The sequence below is a fragment of the Grus americana genome, chromosome 18 (assembly GCF_028858705.1).
Source record: "Grus americana isolate bGruAme1 chromosome 18, bGruAme1.mat, whole genome shotgun sequence".
NCBI lineage: Eukaryota > Metazoa > Chordata > Aves > Gruiformes > Gruidae > Grus > Grus americana.
Window position 1 is genome coordinate 5,367,237 of NC_072869.1, and position 21,288 is coordinate 5,388,524.

Consider the following 21,288-nt stretch of genomic DNA (forward strand, 5'->3'; position numbering starts at 1 on the left):
TAGACTAAGAGGAAAAAAGTATTAAACTTTAAAAGTGGAGGAAAAGAGGAAAGAAAGAGGAGAACACACAACAGCAAATGTTGGACACTACATAAAGTCATGGAGGGATAGTAGAACTTTACACAAGTGCCTTGTTGAAAGACAGAGACTTTTAAAAATATGTAAGTCTTGTTTCTGATACATCCTTGGCTGTATCCTCAGTTTCATTCTTGTAAAATGCCTGAAGTCCCTAGGTTAACATCAGTCTTAGATCTCACCTCATATTTCTTCTCCTTTTCCGTTTCCCAGGAACCAGTTAGCTCAGCAAAAGGCAGCAGTTTAATTTCTTACCATCTTTGCAATCTGACTGAAATGAAAATGGCCATTTGGGATGCGCAGAGGCAGTGCCCCCCAGTTTTGTAATCTATAAGGACATTCAGCCACAGTCTACTCTTGAAGAGGTAGGCACTATATAGAGGTAAATATTTCTGTACTGCAGCAAGAGATGTCAGTGAATAATCATCTAGTGAAAAAAAAAACCCAACACCAGAGTGGCCCTTCGCCACCTCTTCTCAGCCACATTCCCTTTCAATCTGAAGGCTCGAGTTTGTGAATAGAGTTAACGGCTTTCCTGGAAAACTGGCCCATGACATTATTTCCTTGTGAACTCCATCCACCTGTCATGTTAGGGCTTGGTGCGACGCCAGCACTGGCAGGAAATAATAGGCAGCAGGATGCTGGTGTGTGTCGATGGCCCTGACCCTCCCATTCCTGAACATGAATAAGCTTCGAGCTCACAAGGCGTCACAGCAGCGCGGCGGCTTCTGGGCCCACAGAAACGCATGGGTGGGATGCACAGCCACTAAAATAACATCCAGCCAGCCGAGCCGCAGCAACAGAGCTGCATGGGAAGAGATGGTGTCACATTCTCGCTGCCTGCTGCTCTTTGTTCTTTCGCCTGCACTCTCGCTGTGCTGCAGATAGTACAATGGCTGCTTAGCGGAGAAAAAAAAGTACAAAGTATGTCTGTTTGCGAATTAGCTGAGATTCCCCAAAGTACACAAATCTTCATTGAACAACTTTTACCGCTTCTCGAGGGAAATGCACTGGAGAGGGAACATAAGCTATCAGCTTGAAATGGTTTGCAGCTAGCTTTTTCCTGATACTGCACCATTGTCCCTCGGAAAGGTAGTTCAATTCAGTATTCAGCAGGACAAACTCTTGGGAGATTAGATGGTGAATAAGGGGAGCCCAAATCATCCCTTAAATGAGACGGGTTCAGTTTGCGACGTGGTGCAAACTAGAGTGTGTGTTCTCCAAGACTGCCCCAGCAGACCCTTGTCAATCTAGGTGGTTGGCAACCCCAAATCCTTCATAGAAATTGGGCAGAGTGCAGAGAGGAGGACAGGAAGACTTCTTACTCCCACTTTCCCCTCTGCCAGACCACATGTGACAAAATCTGTTTAGGTTCTCATATGGCAAGTCTTCTCTGAGGCATTCAGAGTATTAATCTGGAATATTAGTCCTCTTGCTCCTCATCTCAGAGCTGTAGGAGATAGCTATTGCTCTCCTGAGGACATCTCATTTTAAAACCCAAAGTCACTAGTCCATTTTTTAATATCTTGAGCTGTTCTGTATTGGTAAAAAAACAACAAAAAAAGAAAACATCATATACACACATACATATGCTTCTTTGACTACATGTAGGGGCAAATAGCCTGAGATATGTATACTTCTAATGCTTGCAGCATAAAAACGCACTCCCCCAAAGGAAGCTTCTTCCCAGGACTGATGGCTGAGAGCCAGAATAATTGCTGGAAGGGCCGGGCATGTTGGGGCTGCAGCTGAAATGAAAGTTTGTTTGCAAGCCAGTGCTCACCACCTCTCCCCTCCCTTTGCAGTCTGATGGTTAAGAAATGTCTGATCCCACAAGCTAGCTCTGGCTTCTGGTGGTGAGATATCCGCTCCTCTGAATCAAGCCATGATAATTTTTTTTCATCTTCCATGTAATGGAAGAGCTGAAATCCCACTGTACTTCACATCATGTAACTGAAGAGCTCCTCAGTTAAGAGTGCTGGTGTCAGATACACAGTCTGTGTGAATAGGTTTAGTCCCACTGGAATCGATGGGGTATGTTACGTATGACTATCTGTGTTGCCACTCCTGGTTTGTTTTTAGCTAGATAGAGACAAAGAAAATGCCATTCTTTGCCTACCAACTGATGGTGCTTCAAAGAATGTCCTCTGCTATCACACAAGCAAAGGGCTTTTCAGCCATCACTCTGGCTTGTAAAATAAATTTGTAAAGAAACATCCTGATCTCTTAGCCATTTCCCTATAAATAGTTTTCATAAGAAAGTCCAATGACTGGATCTGGAACAACACTGATACAGCTTAAGTTTAATGAAATCCAGGCTTGAAGCAAACCATCCTGTCACCTCTTACCCTTTTTGCCCAAAGGCAAGACTGCTGAAGTGAATAATGTCATTCCTGTGCAAAGACCAGAAAGACAGTCAAGCTAATGCTAACATTTCAGCTCTTGCAAGATGAGTGCTTTAGTGTAATAGGAACACCACCTTCATTTGCCTTTTAAAATTAAAAAAAAACCCCAACAGCCTAGAAAAGAAGCTTTTCTTCACTTGGCAAAATATTTCAGTCCATCCAGAGCAGCTGGGACATGACTGACATCGTAGCCCCAGTTGCCACCAGCTCCAAGTATTGTGAAAGATGTAAACCATCAGTGTTGGGCACAGCATTCATATCGCATTCACTGACTTGCTCAAGTTCTGCCCCACCGTGTGCTGACATCAGTGGGGCTAAGATGGCTTTTCTGAGCAGCCACCTCTTCCTCACTGTAGCCCAGGCTGCTTGATCATGCCAGGCAGGACTAGAAGGCCTTATCTCGAGACACAGAAAAGTGCAGTTGGACTGTAAAATGACCAGAAGGGAAAGCATCAAGCCTGGAGCTCAGGACAGGACAAAAAAAAAACATAATCAGGGAGAATCTATATGCATATGTGTGTTTTGCTGATAGTAATGTTAAAGCAGAGGTAAGTACTCCAGAGGAGGACTGAAGCACATTGGCAACCAGCTTGGAAAGGCTTTCAGCATTGCTGCTCTTGATGTAACTGTTCGCTGGCTAGGTAAAGGGCTTTGATTTGCTTTGTATAAAGCAGATGGCAGTCAGGAGATCTGGGCTCCACACAGGGTGTTGCCGGACACCCCGGAGCATCTGATGAATCACAGCGTGTTGTTGCTAATGCATTTCTGGCAGTGGCTTTGTGGGACTGGTCGTTAGATCATTTCCCATGGGCAGCCACCTGGGGACTCGATCAGATAGTATCAGCTTTCACTCTGGTCTTTGGTCAAAATGGTCAATAAAAACCATTCCCCTGGTGGTGGTAAAATCATTTGTGCTTCTGTTGAAGAATTACTACTCAATTGCCTTTGTAATACAACAAGCTCTTTCCAGTCAGAGCTACAAAATGTAGAACTGGCACCAGAACTGGCCGTTATTGAACAACACAACTGCAGAGGAACTGGCAGACAGACATTCCCCTCCCCAGCAAGTCGTGTTCTACAGCTGCCCTGGATCTCAGCACTTTTCCAAAACTTTGCTGTGTTTTCACAGGACTCAGATCTCTTAATCCATTAACTTTAGGCATATTTTCTGTTAGCTTCACACTGAGATAGAGAGTGACCAGTGCACAACCGATGGCTGTGCATGACAGAGCAGGGTGCTAAGGGGGAACTGGGGACAAGTGGGATGTTCATGGCCCCCATTTCCCATCGCATGAGTGAGCAACAGCTGCCTGCCACTGCGGAGCCAACCTTTGTGTACAGGTCCTGCAGTTCTGATCGTCTCCTGTCTGCAGTGAGGGCTCAGCGCAGAGTCATGGTGACATCACTGTGCCAGCCCAGCACCTTGGCCCGAATCCCCCCAAACCGCAGCGCTGCAGAGAGCTGGGGGCAGAGCTACCTGCGCGAAGCCGCTTGCACAGCACTGGGGTCCTGTTAGAGCCACACAGGGACACAAATTTTGGATATTTTTGAGCGCCATCTACTGGAGTTTTATCTGTTTTCCAATTGTTTGCACACTAAGTGTGCTGCTTATATATTCATATGTATACAATACTCTGTGTTAAGAGGTATGAAGGATTTCAAATTGAGCAGAAGAATGAGCACCGCGGTCCTCCCACGGCTGATAGCCATCCCTACAGTGTCCCAACAAGCACTTCGCCATGCTCCCATGTTTTCATGGTTCTGATATTATTTAATTTCCTAGGGTCAAAGATTTCCAAAGGCTAGATTTACAGCTGTTCAGAAACTCCCAAGTGATAGTCTTCCACTGGAAAATGATGGTCTAATTAACTCAAAACATTTCACAGAAATGTAACAGTTTTGTTGCTTATTTATGTTTACAGGAAGTTGTAATCATTGTATTAATACATTTATTTTTCAACTGCATTGTTTTTAAAAAAACTAAAAGGAAGATGACACAAAACATTTTAATCTTGCTGAAATGAAATATTATACACATATATGAAAACTCTATACCTAAATCCATGCACAGATAAACTCCTGAGACTGAGATATGCATCCTGATTTGGGAGGGTAACAAAATGAGAACAATCCTGGAATTTCTCATGGATTGAAATTCCAGACTGTGAAGAGCTCCGATCCCTGAATTTTTATTTCCTATTCTATGTTGTTTTGAGAGAAAATAACCAGACTTGGGAAATTCTGTCTCTCCATTTCTGTCCGTGCACACACTGCTGATGCCTTGTTAAACCCTAATTCTGCCGACGTACTCAGTTCAGCAAAGCAGACTGCTGGCAGTTTCAGTTTCCTGTAGCAGAGGCAAACCTTTTGTACTTTTTCCCTTTGGGCAATTTTCTTTTTCCCAGTGTTAGAAGTGTGCGAGGTCTTTCCAGCTGGGAAATGCACGTTGCAGGCAGTGAGGCCAAGTGTACAAAGAGAAAGCAGTCTCGGTACAAGTTACGACACCGACATCTGGCATATAGATTTGACGTCTCTGTCGCCTCCTTTGCTGGACAATGCTCTTGTCCCCAGAGTGAAGTCTTTGTTAAATGCTGGAACTCTGCAAATGTGACTGGCATCAGCTCTGCAGACTACTTTGAGAGAGTTCTCATTTGCACAGATCTGTCAGTTGAAAAAAGTAAAATCTTCCCCTCAGGTCTCCCTAGCACCAAGCCCCAAACACCAGGTATTTGGGAAGCCAGCCCCTGTTACAGAAGGCTGTAGTCTGACAGGACAGCAGGACAGCAGACATCAAGTTGGGCTGGAGAACAGTTTGGAGTGAATGAGGCAGAGAAATGTTTGGGAGACAGGTAGTAGTCACAGCTAGCTCTCCAAAAAACTCTTACAAAAAATGGCCAGTTTTCATCAGGGGTTAGAGGGCTGTTCAGACTCAGGCACTGTTACCTCCTGATGTTCACACACCATCTGTGGGGGACGACTGCTATTTCCATCTCGCTCAGCCATGCACTGTAGCTGCTTTGGGATGGGCTAGCTGTGCAGAGGGATCATTTTATCACAAGGACAAGTCTGAGAAGGAGCCATGTGAAGTCACTGTTCATGTTCTTTCCAGCTTAAAAGTGGTAGTAGAAGAAGGGTGTTCTGTGGGTGTGATGGTGCTTGGGTGTTTATATTTAATTTCTAGATCTGCCCTGGAGTGAGGCCCTTCCATGTTCGTGGTGTGTATGGAACACACCACAGATGGTGCTTTTTGATCTGCCTTGCTGGTGAGACTGCGAGTTCCCCGGAGCAGGGCTGTCTCTGCCCATGGAGGTGCGTAGGGCACAGCGCAGCTGCAAGCAGCCGCCTCCGCTGGTCCAATGCCCGTGCAGCACCAGCAGACCAGCAAGGTGTTCAGGAAGCCAGTTGTTTGAAAGCCCCTGGACAACAAGTATTACGGGCAGGAGAGAAGAAGAAATCCTCATTTCCAGCTGAGAGAGATGCTGTGTGCCAGTTGTTGGTAGGGGTGAGGTGGGCAGAGCCGTTCTGCATGCCCTGCGCATCACAGGCAGAAGGAGCAACAGTATGAGTTGTATTAAATGGTCTGATTAGATTTTTTTTTTCCACCAAAATTTAAATCCACCTTGAAACAAAGTTTTCCCTTGGGCTAGTGCAGCAGTTCAGCTGAACATAAAAGATGCTATTGAAGCAATTTTTGGCATGGAAGAGATTAAGTACCGTGAAGTCAGAGCTAAAAGCTTGCAGTTCAGCAACATGCATAGCATGAAATTACATTCCTGAACATGTGAATTATATCATGGTCAGAACTCATGGCCATCTGACAACTGCCTTGGGAAGTTTTATATTAAAGTCCTGTCAAGCATTACAAGTGTCCTAAAGTGATGATGGAATGAGTGATTAGAGAGGGGCCTGTAGCATAGCTGGCAGCTGCTAATGAATGGCCTTGAACTGCAGAGAAACACTCCAGGCTCCTAACGGAGGAAGAACGTATTCTAAAACATTAGCTTATTTTAAAGGATTTTTAAGTCTGTCTGTAAATGATCATGTACATCCACAAAGTGGCCTCTTTTTGTGTGACCAATGAGCATACCTAGATGCCAGAAAGGGAGAAAATAAAAAGCTGTGTTGTTTTTTTGAATGGAGACCTTGATAGCAGGTCCAAGAAGAGAACTCGGTTCCTGTTTCCATCTTCTCTACATTTACTGTTTCTTGCAGAGAATGGAAAGAAAAGTCTCTACTTTTTAATAGGATCTTTTTTAATACTGGCATGTTTCCATCACCTTATTTGATATATGAAGCATAAATAGGCAACTTTCTCATGCATGAGCTGTGTTTATATAACGCAGTCTTATCATATGATGTTGGAACATTTTGATAGTGTTTGCCAAATATAAGCTTGTGGCTCAAGTTTCTGGATATATTTAAAAATTTTCCAAGATGGGTTCATTAGCTACACTCCCCATTAGGCACTTGCTCCTAATTGACTAAATTAATTCTGATTTGATATTCTTAAATTTTTCAGACATTATTTGTTTTGTTGTTTGTTTTTAACGTGTTCAATTAAACATTATCCTTGTGCATATAAACAGCCATCATGTTATGCCTTACTCTTTACTTCACTAAAGTAGATGACCTTAAAATATTAATTCTCCAAGTTTAGAAATGTGCCCTGAGCATCACACCTATACAAATATACAATATAAAGAAACTACAGCGCTTCCTTCATTATGAATTCATCAGATGATATCTTTGTCTTAGTGGTGATAATAACACAGCTTTCAGATTTCCATAAAACCAAGACTGTACCCACAGTTGTCTGTCTGTTGACAACTACTTTTTCATTATAAAAGAAGTTTCATCTTCATGACAGTTTTACAGAATTGAAGAAAGAAATTCATACCATTCTCTAAATCAAAGTAGGAAACCATTCCTTTCAACTAAAGTTGAGGAACTTTTTAGTAACAGATGCCTCCGGCAGAGTCATCTGGACCCAGGTCCAGGATCTGTTAGTGGATCTTTCCATGAATTCTGTGGGTTTTATCCAAAGCACATAAAGAAAGAAGGTTTATTTACTACAAGAACGAAACGGCACTAGAATGCGTTAAACCAATTCAATGGCAGGGAATTCAAGTTTCAGGGTTTTTTTCTCATAGTGAAAGTCATTTGGTTTGGGGCCATCAATTAAGAAATCGAAAAATCCAGCAGACCCACAGTCTAATTACAATCTAATCACATTGCAGTGAAACTGCACAATAATCACAGTTGCCATTGCTACACAAAAAGTTGCTGTTAGCTGTCAACCTTTCTATCACCAACAGGAAAGTCAACTTCCACACTGTTTACAAGCCTCGCTTAGGGAACCTTGGGCCTAAATCCTAAACAAACTTCCTCTGCAATAATTACTAACATAATAGCACAACGTGGACACTTTGTCACTAGAAGTCCATTATTCTTTAAATTGCCATATCACAAAGTTAGCTCACTCCTCTTCAACACTGATTTTGTTTGTTCAGGTGCCAGAGGTTCTTGGTAGTATCACAATGAGCTGAGAAAGCAGCCTTTCCAAAAACGAATAGTATTTGACTGCATCCAAAGAATAGCAATTAAACTCAATAACAAATCCCTTTATTCCCTGCTCTACGTATTTTATTTAGAAACCATTGAATACATTTGTTCAGATAAAAGTCACTATGAGGACCACACTTTGGGATGACTTTCTGCTATTTTTCAAACTCAGCAAAGAACACAGAGGTGCTTAAGTTTAAACTAGGGTGCTAATGCTCTGCTGAACCAAGCCGCAGCTAATGCATGTAACTCCTCAACCAAACACTGTTCGACTTCTTGTACCTCTGCCCTTCAGTCATAGCTCAACTGGACAAGCAGAAGGGTGAAATGAGGTGTCTTTCAAACCACAGACTGTGGTTCATAAATGAAGGTTTCACAACTCATGGTCACTCTGATGTATTTTTCCCATAGGCCAGGGAAGGAATTTGCATACAATGACAATCTTTTTTTCTAAGTTAAAACAAAAGACAGTCTTATTTCATGTCTTTCAAGGAAGGTTTGGAGGATAGCCATATACGTTTTGAAATCCCTGGACCAGAAATAAGCTATTAAAACAGATTTTGCAAGACGTGTTTTATTTACAATAAAGGGAGGGAATGGATCTCTTGTTCATTTTGTATCCTAAGAGTAATATTTCATTAGTCTCTTTCCAAAACAAAAGTAGAACAAAGTGATTGCTTTAAGTTCCTTATTCAGGAACATTCCAATAACATCACACCTTACGCTTTGGCTTCTGTAATAGCTTTTCCCTGAGCTCTTGACAGCAGGGTTCTGCCTTTTGCTGAGTTAACAGCATGTTCTCCAGAGTAACGATTCTGGAGGCAATAAGGAAACTGCAAAACGGAACTTGGATACAAGATACAACAGGACTGAGACCTCAGACAGACTGCTGTATATTTTGTATGGCCAGTCTTGAATTTTATGTTTTAAAACTAAGGAAGAAACACTCAGAATGGCCATTGTGCCCATTGTAAAGGTCCTTCCACTTTTCTCCATGAAACAAATTCTCTTTGGATTTTATGCACGTGCCTGTGTGTGAATGTGTATGTCTGTATATATATATATATATATGTATGTATAAAAAGTCCAACCTTTAATATTCTCCCTTCAAGAAATGATACAATCTTTCAAAGTACTTTTATAATCAGAAGCATCACTTCCTTTGCACTTTAAGGCTAGCAATGGATTAACTGAATTATTTACAGCTGCCAGTGATCTTAATTGGTTTCTAATTAACCAGAATGCATTAGAAATGTAATTGCAAGTCAGCCTGAACTCCCAGTAAACTGAAGGCTCTTGCTGATCTCAGTAGGAGATGCAGATTTGTAAGACTGTGATTTTTTTTTTTTTTTTTTGGAAGAGCTGCTTCTGTAATTATTTAGTATACTGAAAATATGGGTTCAATTACAAATTAAGATGGTAAGCCACTAAAATAAAGGTGGGTTCCATGCATGGCCTAGTGTCTTTATCAATTTTGCATGGTAATAGATCTGGAAGAGTGCCACTGACTATCTTGTTGCCTGGCCTAAGCAATTATCATTTTTGGTGATATTTATTGAGCCTCTTGGTACACTTTGAGAATGATTTCTAGTTCAATTATCTGCTGAAGCATAAGAAAACTGATTAGAAAATATATTTTCCCTACAATGTGATGTTTTCTTTTATAAAGATAAGCACACAGGGTAGTTAGCTTTGATGCTAAGTAAGTTTTCCTATGGGATCCCTTGGTTGCGTAGCAGATTTAGTTTTGCTGTTTGAGTAACAGAATGCCCAAGTTCTTCTGGCTTTCACAGGGAATTGGTACCTATAACACACTGTGCTCTGAGCTGATGAAGCAATATGTTACTTCTAAAATCTCCAAATGATTCTGTATCTTTAAAGTGTTCTGGGCAGGATTACATCCTCCACAGCAGTATACCTATACGTGGGAAAGAGAAATGTAACCAATTCCCCTGCTGACCTTTATCTTATTGTGTCTATTTAAAACAGGAAAAGCATGCCCATTGGCTCAGCTAATACCTTAAATAACTGAAAGACACCCTGCTATTCCCAATTCCTGACTATTTCCTTGTTTACTTCTCCCCTGGCTAGCAGCAGCTTGCATATATGTTTATATATGTATGCAAATTTTCAATTCCAGACAGGTCTTACCTAAGAAAACAAAACAATATGGGTAGCTCTTGCAAAAGCACTGCAAGGTTAGGTCTGTGGAAGGACTGAACCATCTCATGCCAATGCCATAATGTTTCCTGAGCAACTGTCTGAGGTGGCCGATCGCTGGAGCCTGTGGTCGGTTGGGACTTCCCATGTCCAAGCATCCCAGCTGACTCAGACACTGCTTCCCTCTGGAAAGCCGAGTGCTCCAGCTTGATGCTGTTTTGAGCATCTGGATCCTCAGGCACTCCTGTGAAATCTGAAGTTTGTGGTTAGTCTGAGGGATCTGGGTGAGGTGGAAAATGAGCTGAGTCTGGAGCAGCTGAACATCCTGGTGTGTGTCTGGAGTTCACTCCAAAATGCTGAAGTCAAACATTCTTCTATAAATTCCTTGTGCACCAGGGAGTAAATATGGTCACCTGGACCTGCAGGAACTGAACTGATAAGAGCCATAGGCCAGTGGATCTGGGAGTCACTCATACAACTTCTCAAATCCAAAAAGCTGAGGCAGATCCTTACTGCAGGTTCTCAGAGCAGCATTCCCTGTGCTTCGTTAGCTACGTTTGGTGCATGTCCATTTGGCGCTTGTAGAGATCCAGCTGCTTTCCAGGGGTGAGCAGCTGACTGGTGAGACAGAATGGCAGATACACTATAGCGGTATGTGCAGATGGTTGTTATTTCAAATGGAAATGTTTGGGGTTTATTTGTCAAGTATGTTCCCGAGCAGATAAAAGGACAGCTCTCTGCGTTGTTTGTAGCAAGGCTTGAGCACTGTTTACTGAAGAAGGAAAGGCTGAGAAGGGACTTGGTTATCATGCAAAGTGGGGTGGGAGGGATGACTGGAGAGTTAGCCTTTGCCTTGGCTGATGTCTGTGGGAACTGTGCTGTGGCTCAAGAGGGTGGCATTGTAACTAGACTCATCTGCCTGAACGTGTGGGGAGCAGTGTTGCTTCCTCTGCATGGATGGCTCCCATGGGGAACAGCTGGGGAAGGTGAGGCACTAAAGAAAAGCAAAATTCTGCTTTTGGTCACATTTGTTCCTTCCAGCTTCCCCCTGTGAACAAGGTGACCTCCAGCCCTTCGTCTTGCCATGTCACTGCAGCCTGACACGTCCTTGGTCTTCACCCTCTTGCAAGAGTTGTCAACTGTCACTTTAACAAAAGGAGGCTGCAGAGGCGTTGGCTGTCGGCAACCTCTGAGCTTTCTGAGCTGCTGGTTCACATGGCCCCCGGGGCAGGGTCCAGGGGTGTGTTTTGGCATGTCCCGTACAGTCTGGACCTCTCCCGAAGCTGGTAGCCAACAATCCTTGTGGTTTGCCAGACAGACGTGGTGGAACTGTCATTATGAAACATGTAGTTTTGGGAAAGAAACTTACTTGCAAGAGTGACTATTTTGGAGTGAGTCAGTAGATCCACATCAGCACAGATGTGAGGCAAATGGGAAGAATCCTTCCAGTCTTGTGTAAAATCTCAGCTCAATTTATGTTAGAAATACCAGAAGCTTGCAAAGGCATTTACTGACATACGGTCCCTGTGTTTTAAGGGAAGGCAGCAAAAAGAAGTCATTGTAGAGTTAAAAATAATCTACCACCTTTAGTACATGGAGGAAACATGGCATGGGATGAAAGGAAGAGCTTTATTTGCTGTTGAAGATGTTAGATTCCATGTGGTAGACAACATCCAAAAATATGAAGTCACTTCCAAAAAACACAGCTGCTCTGCAAGAGCTATGATTTCCATATGACTGGGTTGTATGAGAATATCTCGGTGGCAGTCTCAGGACAGGAATGTCGTCATGAACACTGCTGAACTTTAGAGATGACTGGATTGTTTTTCTGGTAGTATTTAGTGACACTATTTTGTAATGCTAGCCTTTTGGAAAAAAGATATTCTCCTGAATTAGCACATTACAAGCTTCTTTAATGAATGTTCTGCCTTTAAGACATGAGATTAAGCAGACTGTTCTATTGCTCTAAAACTTTTATTGGTTTGATTTATCTTAAAGGGTATATTCTCGCTTAGACTGTTGGCAAATTAAAGAAAGTACTGGATGAAATCCTGGGAATGGTGTTTTGCTCAGGATCAGCCTAGAGGCCCCGGATGAAGGGGTGTGATACTATCCCAAGGGACCATTGCCGTAGGAGTAAAACTGTGTACTTCATTGCTACTGAAAGTCATTAGGACTTGGCTTTGACTTTACCTTCCCTGGCATGTTTTTGTAGCTGCACAGTGGAATCTCACTCTGAGGTAGAAGGCAGTATCCTCTTCCACTCGCATGCTAAATTCTGTTATCATAACATTTATGTTTTCTATCATTTGAAACAGACCTGACATTCGGGTTTCATTGTAGAAAAAAAGGTATTTTTTTGCCCTTCACTCTTGCAGTATAAGAGCAGTAGGTTTTTTTTTTTTGTTTAGACACTTGTGTTAAAACAAATTTGTCAGCCACTGCTCTGAAAGATTGATCGATGACTAACAGAACCGACTCCAGCTGCTTGTGAGGTCTGGGCTGTGCAAACCCCCAAAGAGCCTAAACACACTCTGCATGTGGGAGAGGAGCCTCGGCTGCCGTGCAATCACTTATGTCAGCAGGCACAGGATATTCCAGCACTGGGCAAATAAATATACCAAAAATGAGTGGGAGAAAGTGACAGCTTTGGGAATGAAGGTGGTAAACCTGTTTGAATGTAACGTACACTCGAGCGGTCAAGGGAGGAGGACTGGTGTGGGCTGTCTGGTTTCAGTAACATGTTGGGTCAAGAAGTGTTTGAAAAGAAAAAAACGACTGCTGTGTTCTTGTGGGGATGTAGTCAGCCCAAGTAAGTATGGTTTCTTAAATTGCTGACAAGTCTATAAACAAAGCTTGCATGGACTGATCTGAAGCTTACAAGAGGTCATTGACTTTAATTATGGTTCAGCAGAAGTAAAATGTGAGCTAGAGGTACTTGAAAAGTGGAAAGCTCACTGCTCCTGGCCCAAGTAGGTATTTGGATTTTGTGGGTGTTACTGAGCAGGCTTTCCTTGTGTGCGGTTTCCATCAGATCACAGCCCACAGCTGGTTTGTTTGGGCTCTGTGCATCATGATAACAGCTTCCCCTGGAGCTATATATGTGGGCAGATAGCACAGAATAGTGTTATTTGCTATAGATTTACGAAGTGTGTCAGCCCCTGAGTGAGTGACTTCAAAAACTTCACTTCTGAGGACAGAGTGCTTCAGGGAAGTCATTTAAGAGGCAATGTGGGATGCTCTCGGGTTTTGCAATTTACGTACCAAATATAAGTGACTTCAATGTTCCAGGCTTAGACCAGAGCCATAGATAGCAAATGTACACACTTTTTCAGCGGACATGCTAGCTTTCTGATTGTGTTCTATTTCTCTCCACCCTCCTTTGTCCAGATCCAGTATTTGCTAGCAAGGCCTCTAAATTGCTGGGTTTATATCAATATGCAGATTTTTCCCTTCATGCAAACAATGGAGAACTTGATCAAAAGTCTGTCTTGGGAATTCCCTACAGACCTCAAAGGACTTTGGAGCTAGCTCACAGGTGAACAAACTGTTTCAGAGAGAAAGGTTATGTTACGAATGTAATCCATGCAGGGCACGAAACAGTCTGCTGCACACAAATCCCTGAGCTGCTTCCTTCTGTTTCTTGCCTCCTCTTTAAGCTGCTACATAACTTTCCAGCAAGTGATTAGTTTCTCATGGAGAACAGCTTGTATCTTAATCTTTTTATTGTTAAACCAACACCCTCTGATTTGCCTCATCAAATGCAGAAATTGTAACGATTCAACAAAGATGTGGATGCGGGCTCACAGGGCGCTTGTCCTCTGCAGACAGCGTGCTGCGTGTTCAGTAGCATGCCTTGGCTCACAAACTTTCCCAGCAGGAAGCTTATAATGAAAGGGTTATTGAGCAAGAAACAGAAAGATTTAAACTGAAGTCACTCCCGACTGAACAGGACTGAACAGCTGGCTTTGTTTTTAATTTCTGCTATCAAGAAGGGATTTGGGGGGTGGGGGTGGTGGAGGGGAAGTTTTCCCTCCTTCATGTAAAGGACATCCATGACCTTCAGGTGGTTAATCACAGCATTTGACTGCTCACTTCTAACACTTCCCCATCTACAACAGCTCTGTTCTGAAAAGTAGTGAAGTGCTTTAAAATTGTCCTTAATTGTGAATGTAATTGCCACCCCCTCCCCCAAAAAAGCTAACCACAGCCAAAGCAGAGAGAATAAAGGACTGGCCCTGGGAATGCTGAAGATTGGAGCTCAGTGTTGGAGGCAGAGCTGGAGCCCAGGACACAGCACTCCTCCTCGCTTTCTTTCCTGATGAGCATATATTTTTTGGAGGCAGAATGTGTGTGTCAGGATGGAGGGGAAGGGTGGAAATCTGGGGATGGAATTGTACTTGCCAGCTCTTACCATGAATTAATTGTATTTGGCTTGCCCAGCAAGTATTCATTGCCTTGAGAGAATACAAACAGAATGTTGCAAGACTGAACTATCCCAGCTCCAGCTGTGATGCTTCCTACCCCAAGCACTCCAGCAGAAAAACTGTGCTCTACCCTTATTTTTTTTTTAAAGCAATTTATAAAAGCACTAACGATCTTGCACTTGATAGATGCCTGTTACCACTGTATCCATCCCCAACTTCTCCCCTTCTGTCTGCAGCATGTCCGGTACCAGTTGGTTAACCCCTTCTCCTCCAGATATGGCTGCATTTAATGCAAGATCTGCAAATGGTGTAAAGTTCATAAAAAATACGGAGCTCTTTAACGTGAAAATTGCTCTGTCAGTGTTCAGTATATCATTAATGTGGCATCTCTTACCAAGTGTTGCTGCACTTCTCACATTCAAAGCATTGCCATGAATTCCTACCATGCAGAAAGGTCGGCACTTTCCCACTGCTTGGGGGTCTGAAAGCGGCTGGGCAAAGGGTTGAAATCTCTGGCAGGCTGGGAGCTATGGCGAGAACCAGCTGCCTGCCCTCCTCAGGGTGGGAAGGGGCTCCTGGCTTTTCTGCCCCTTGCAGATGACAATAGTTCAGACAGAAAAACAGAGTAAATTATTTATATCTTGCATTAAAGCTACTGCTCCTGGGTGACAGCTATGTTTTCTTCCCTCTATACCCTGTAATACAAGGAGTTTCAGAACGAAAAACAAAAAATCCCACTGAAAATCCACCAGAGAGTTTTCCATGGTAGAAAAGGGAAAGGAAACTATTCAGGCTGATAGTAATCCTTCGTTTATCAAAAGAATAGGAGAAGCTGCTGTTCTCCTTTAGGAGTCCTCTGTACCTGTGAATTGCTTTAGGCTCAAAAGCTTCCACTGCTACTGCACTTGCATTACGGACCCTCGCCTGGCTCACCTAGGGCAGGGGTTTAATTGCAGTAGCTCTCAGATGGAAAAAATATGCCTCAGTCCTTCTTATAGCTGTGTGGCTTTCTGAAAACTTAGTTTGAATGGGCGGCTTCTCCCAAGGAACATGTGCTACCCTGCTTCTCTTGTCCCCTCTTTTTGTAGGAATGGTGTTAAAGATGTACCTTCTCTGTTCGGAAAGATTTTCCTTCTTTCTTTCTCTCTCGGCTTGCCATGTGATGCTCTGAACTCAGAACAACTGCATGCTTGGCTTGTAGTGCCTGGTCTTCAAATCCTTAATGCACTGGGCAGTGATATTCCTTTGGGATGCAACATTCGTGCAGTGTTTTGCACCTGGAAAAGTTGGAAGATAATTGAAAGTCAAGCCCAATAAGGGGAAAGTGTCTGTGCTCCCAGCTGTGGCACCCATATCTGGTACGCGATGATTTGTTGTATCCCTGAGGATGCCTTCCACAGCTTCCTCGGAAACAAACCAAAAATCCAGGGACCAAAACCACAAATGGGGGCAGAGCTGTTTCTGGCTGCAGCAGACCTGGGCCCAGTGGGCTCTGGGAGCTTGGAGGCTTTGTAGGCAGATGGTGAAGCAGCAGTTTTGTGGTCCTCTCTCAGCATCCAAACCAGAGCTATACATATGCTATACATTCAGCTGGGACAAATGTCAGAGATACTAAGCCTAGCCCTGTCCATGATTACTGGTGGGCAGGCAGTGCCGTACGAGGGGAACAGCCAGGGCCATGCTGTGTGTGACTCCTAACCCTGGTACCTGCAGGAAACCTATGCTGCTGCCACGCTTCAGCAACGGGGCTTTAACCTGTGATCTGGGTGACTTTTGGTGTCTAGATTGGAGGGTACATGCTATATGCCCTTGTCTGTTGAGGTCTGACAGTCCCATGGGGCAAGGACGTCCCCTCCTAGTGTCCACACTCAGATCCAGAGCCCTGAGCCTTCTCACTTGCCTCCCCCGGCCCCACCAGAGCCTAGCCCACTTCTATATAATAAAGAAATCTGTTTTCTTTTGCATTGAAAGGAAAAGGGCTAAGGGCTTCCTAAAACCAATGGGGTAAATTGTTTATTGTGCAACTTTCAATAAGGGTTTTAAAAAGGAAGTGGTCTGTAAGCCCTGATAAACATTGTGTGGTAGATAGTGGTAGGAAAGGGTTGCGGTTCCATCTGAATGTATACACAGACCTAGGTCTCTCATGGGTATGTGAGAACAATGAATTATATATCATGTACTGCAAGGCTGGCTCCGGGGCTGCGGAACGCCATCTCCCATTGCTGCTGGCACCGGCGGCTGTCGGGAATGGGGTACTGGGTTGGCAGGACCTGTCTCTGACCCGAGGCAGCAAGGATGTCGGTTCCCACTCATTAGGTGATACCGTCAGAGATGCTAACTGCTGTGGCAGGCTCTCCAACAGAGACAACTGCTCCTTAACAGTGCGATACGAGGGTGAGCACTGAGTGGGGATAAACACAGGCAAACAGTGAGGCTCAGTCTGAGTTGGGTCTTACATGTGTGTTTGTTTGCTGCTCTGGTGCCTGAAGCAGGCTCCCTCCTCGCATTGCTCTGACAGATTGAGAATCTTGGCTCGCACCTCACAAATCCTGAAGACAATTTTTTTGCCTGACCGAGGACTATTTACATAATTATGTGCTTGAAGAATTTGGTTCCAAATAAAGACATGATTTTAGCTATAAACACACGTTATCTTTCTTCAAAGCATCAAAAGCTCCCACAAAGTAAATGTCTAACTTTATTTGCTTGAGTTAGTGTGTGTCTAGAAACTTAAAAATCAGTGAAGGAAAGATGGCTCAAGTGAAATGACAGCAGGAAAAGTTCAATATTAAAATTAAATATAAAATGAATGTTACCTACAAAAGATTACCCTTTTTGGTATTGTTACGAAGGCTCATGGTACATGGCCTAGTGGTTACAGTCTAGGACTTGCAAATGTTTATTCCAGCAATTGGCTTTTTACCAAAATTATTTGTTTCTCATTCAAATGTAGGTAATTCCTTGCTGTAACCATTATCTTAAAAGAAGAGGGGAAAAAAAAAGGCAAACAAAACTGGAACTTGTGTGGCCAGGGCAGAATCTCATTTGGAAGATATATGAGAACCTCATAGGCTGTTGATTTGTATTGGCTCCAAAGTAATTTATGTAATAGTTTCATTGACATATTGAAAATCATACATCATCTGTAGCTCAGTTTTTTCCCAGTGTTGCTGAGAAATCCCTGGATACTGGTCAAGTTCTCTTGACAAATGAAGAGAAAATATTTGGTGTGCTAAGATCATGCTGGGATAGCTTAAATAATTAAGTGCGTGTTCCTGTGAACCCATAGTAAAGAGCTGCCCTTCACTGTATGTGCAGCTGCACTAATCCTGGTGAAAAAGCATGAACAGAAACCACTCCTGCGAGTAAAGTGGTGTGGACGCGGGCACAAGCATTGCTTTTAGAGAAGGATGAAGGTGTGTCTGATGCAGCTGCAGAGGGTCACGGTGCGGATCACAATGAGGTAATAGGAAGCTCTGTAGTTTCTCTTGTCCAGATGAGAGAAGTGTTTGTTTAGGAGTGTCCTCCCCAGAGCTGGGTAGCGGCAGAGTCATAACACTTAACTTGCATTTCGGAGGTAGAGCTGCAATTCTCCCGGGGTAGGGGTGGGAGCGTTGCAATCAAGGCTCCTGCCCTCAGCTTGATAGGAGAGGTGGAGGGGAAGTGATTTTCCAAGTCACTCCTAGGAGCTCTGTATTTTCATGTTAAAAAGGCAGGCTTGACGCTGCCAGAGTGTTGGCTGGAATAGGAACTCGTCCGAGGCTGTTTTGCAGACAGGAGGTACTGGGCGGCTGCACTAGCTTCTTCGGGGCACAACTTTTTCTGTTTTACAAATTTGGAGTGTTCTGAGGATGCATTTGTGCATCAAGACACTCCAATGGAGCTCCACAAGAGCAGTTATGATCCAGAGACAGGCCAGCACATGACAGCCCAGCTGCTACCATGCACAATACCCAGTTAAATGTGGGCGTGAAAATCATCTCGTTCAAGGACTTCAGGGGTCAGTTGGAAAAGCTGGGGAGGAGGTTTTGTTATCACTAGAGTACTAGCGAAAAACCAGGACTAAGAAACTGAACAGCTTCTTGAGGGGCAAAGGATATTATGGCAAAGCAGGGGTTTCCATGTCACCTGCATCCCAGTCCAGCAACGTGGCCATGAGGCAGCAGCAGAAAGGAGCAGCGAAGCCCCGAGTGCTGGCAGGATTACATCCTAACCCCCGAAGGACGACTGCAAGCCCCAGACAACTGTTTGTTGTGGGGTTGCTACTGGAGTCTGTGGTATAAGGGAGTTTCTCAGGCATGTTGGTGAGTCATCCGATACAGGGGGAGTCTGAGACAGGAGCTACACGTTGCCCCCTTGCCCAGCAGCCGATCCTGGACGGTGGCTGCTATTTAAATCAACAGCAGAAGTGTCAATGTATCTGTGACATTTTTTTAAAGAAGGCTGAGGAGACCAGGAGCTGACAAATGATTCTTCCACTTCTCCTGGCTAATTTTGGATTAGCTGCGTTTACAAACAGGTGCTGAAACGTCCCCAGGTCCCAAAATTCCTCAGTGTGTTTCTTTGGGGTTTCCAACACCCAGACCTGTGGAGTGGAGAGCAGTGAGCTCAGGTGCGTCAGTGCTCCATCCTTTGCCATGTATGCAGGCATGTCACATGGCATCAGACTTGGTTTTAAATCCCTTCTTGGCTGATCTCTTAGAAGGAATCTAAGCACCTTCCTCCCAGCTGCTCTCTTCGGTGTCGTCGGTGTAAACTGTGGGTTTTGCTCAGTTCTGGCCGGGTGCTTTATGTAAAGGTGCCCAATACACCCTGGAGCTTGACCCAGCAGGGAATTGGTGTCAGTCACAGCAGCACAGCTCCCAGCAGAGCCTGAGATGCCAGAGAAATGACCACGAGAGCTGAGCTAGCAGGAAGCTGGATGTGGTGAAATGGCTTTTACCACGATGAGGCATGTCCAGGAGGAGGGCATCTTCTAGTACAGACTCACCAGAGTCCACTGCTCCCGATTGAGCATTTGCTGCCAGGATCAAGGGAGCCAGCACCGACTGGGGATTGGGATGCCCAGCCAGACAAGGACTGCTTCAGCCCTGCTCAGGGGTGCTGAGGCTTTGCCCCAAGACAGAGCAGGAGCAGAGCTGCAGGATGTTCGGCTGCTTGTTCAACCGTCCCATGCAGCCTGCTGCCGAGGTGCACATGGAAAATGCCGTGTCTGCAGCCATTTCTGAGAGCATGTTTATTTCTGAGATATTTCCAAAGAAAATACACAGTTTCCCCGGCTTTGTGCTGGCACAACTTCTGTGGAAAGGGAAAATGAAAAACAAACAGAACTCCTTTTCAGAGAGCTCTGGTGCAAACCACAATGCTGTCCAGTGCTGCTTGTGCGGCTCCGGGCTTGCAGAGGCAGTCGCTTCTGGTGGTCATCAGGCAGCGTTTACTGAATGGCTGCAATTATACTTATTTTCTTTTTCCCCACTAACTCTGTGCCAGTGCTTTTGGTCCCAACCTGCTTGAGGGAAGAGGCAATCAGACCTCTCGGATATCCCTGATCTTCACCTCAAAACACTGAGTGAGAATGAGCATCATCTCCTCAGGGGCGAGCACCCACGGAGCTCTTGTCATGGGGAGAGGCATGGCCAAAGCAAAAGCAGATGAGTCTGTCGGTTCAGAGCAGCGTTCTGGCGGACTGTAATGTGGTGGGACTGTCCTGGAGACCTGAATGCAAACTGGCAGGCAATTTATGCAGAGGAATAACATATATATTGAGTTTCCTTTGAAAGTTTACTAAGTTCTCAAGAAGTCAAATAATTTTTCAGCTTTTAACATGATTCTCATGGACCCTGATACTTTTTTTTTTAAAAAAAATCCCTGTAGAGCCACAGCATCTGCAACTTTCACAGATTTCTCATCAAGGTAACAGTCCTGAATGCCATTTCTCCCACAGGAGCCAGCATCCTCCCAGGGCTCCTGATGCTCCTCCATCTCCCAGCACGTAGCATGAATTGAGTCTCTGAGTTCAGCAGTGATGTTGCCAGTGTAAATGGCAAGAAAAAAATCCTTCAGTGGCTTTTCTAAAGAAGTGTAATCTGCACAATTAGACACTATTAGAAGGTTTATACTTGACAGCATGTGGTATTGAAGTATGTCTATTTATCAGTCTTTGACTTCTGCAATGCTTACCTCAACTGTACGTAAGCATTATTGGTGTAAGGCCAAAGACAGGAACAACTATTAAATCAGCTCTAGCTTCAAGTACAGACCTACGTAGATAACGTTAAAGGTGAGGGTGTGGATAAGAATTCAGAATTTGGGGAAAAATGCAATGTCTTTGACTAGCTTGTTTTCCACGCTCCTTTACTGGATATTGATTGAAGGAGTCTGAAGAAAAACAGTGCCTTAAATCAACATGCTATCAAGTAACAACACTGCGGAAAACAGAGCTCCTCAGAGCTGCTGCAGGCCTGAGCTGCCCTGGGAACTGTACAAGCCTAAGAAGTCAAAAGCACTGACCTGAATAAGAATGAGACCATTTTGGGCAGCTGAAATTTAATGTGGAGCCTGAATAAATGGCCTTCCAGTTCACTGGGAGTAAATGTGAATAACTTACTGTTTCTTGGCTGAAATTGTGGTGCTAAGAGCAGACAGCAGCATTACACAGC

The 21,288-nt window shown here is 44.0% G+C and overlaps 1 protein-coding gene across 4 annotated transcripts in view; it reads left to right on the plus strand.

The window, feature by feature from the left end:
- TMEM100 (transmembrane protein 100) overlaps nucleotides 1-21,288 on the plus strand; it is a 62,698-nt gene that overhangs the window by 11,846 nt on the left and 29,564 nt on the right. Inside the window, exons 3-4 of one of the 4 annotated variants that reach the window (XR_008579714.1) lie at nucleotides 4-161; nucleotides 289-7,065. The exons of 2 other annotated variants lie outside the window; for them this stretch is intronic. The gene's annotated coding sequence lies outside the window, so the exon portion shown is untranslated. Of the gene's footprint in view, nucleotides 1-3; nucleotides 7,066-21,288 lie in introns of those variants that run through there. One more of the 4 variants, XM_054846253.1, reaches the window with a different exon arrangement.